Source organism: Rhea americana, unplaced genomic scaffold (genome assembly GCF_003343005.1).
Source record: "Rhea americana isolate MKP2758 unplaced genomic scaffold, rheAme1 scaffold_321, whole genome shotgun sequence".
Classification (NCBI taxonomy): domain Eukaryota; kingdom Metazoa; phylum Chordata; class Aves; order Rheiformes; family Rheidae; genus Rhea; species Rhea americana.
The window spans coordinates 259,100-260,198 of NW_028186448.1; positions in this window are offsets into that span (position 1 = coordinate 259,100).

Sequence of the window (1,099 nt, forward strand, 5' to 3'; positions counted from 1 at the left end):
GGCCGGGCTGGCCCCAGCGCCCCGGGCTGGCCCCGCGCCGAGGCGAAGGCAGGGGGCTGCCGGCAGCAGCCAGGGGGTTGCAAAGCGGCGCCCGGCGCCCACGACGCTGCGCCCCGTCCCCCTCCCGCGGGCGCGAGCGGCCAAGCCGAGTCTCCCGGCTCCTGCTCCCTCGCCCSGACGCCGGTGCCCTTCCCGCCCCGGCGCCTCTCCCGGGTGCCCGCAGCCCGGCGCTGTCTGCGCTTCCCCCGGCTCTGCAGCGGGACCAGGTGCCCTGGCAGCCCCGTACCACAAAACCCTGCTCTTCTGCCAGCGCTGCCTCCCAGCCCCGGCGCAGGTGCAGGGATCCTGGGAAACGGCGCCGCCCGCGCAGCCGGGGAAGCCCAGGCCAGGCCGGGACGGCTCCCGCTGGATTTTTCTGCCCCAGGCGGGCGCTTGCAGCAGGAAAGCTTCAGCCCAGCGGCCTCCTGCCACCCCGAGGCTCTCGCCCGGTGCGCTCCCCGTTTGCCCTCCGCCACCTCTCCAAAGCGACGYGGAGCCTCAAAGCATCCCCCAGGCTCGCGGGTCCCTCCCAGCCCCGAGGGACCCTTCCCCGGGGACCCCAGCGCAGCCGGGGGGAGGCTTTTGCGGGGCCGGGTCACCTCCGCGGAGGCGGCCGTCGCTGGCTGCTCCCCGGCAGGATACCGGGCTGCCCGGAGAGCAGGTCCGACACGGCCGGCAGCGCCTGCGCTCCCGGCACAGCACCGCTGGGAGAGGGCTGCATCCTCGGAGCGTCTTCTGGACAGCGCAACTGTCCTACTTCCGCACTTTTAATTAAAACTTCCCTGCTGTAAAAACAATATTGGAAGGGGAAAAAGGTGTGATGCTTTTTCGGATTGTTTCCCCTCCTGTCCTCTTTTCTTGCAAACAAACACACAGGTTTTGGAATCTAAACCTTGCCCTAAATAGGGATTTTTTTTTCCACTAGGAAACGGACAGGTCCCCTGGCAGAACAAAGGGRAAAAAAAATTAGTGCAATTCCTCCGGGGGAGATGCGAATTCAGGTCCATCAGGATTAGCTGCATTTTCAGCACAGGACAAATTTAGAAACCTTTATCTCAGG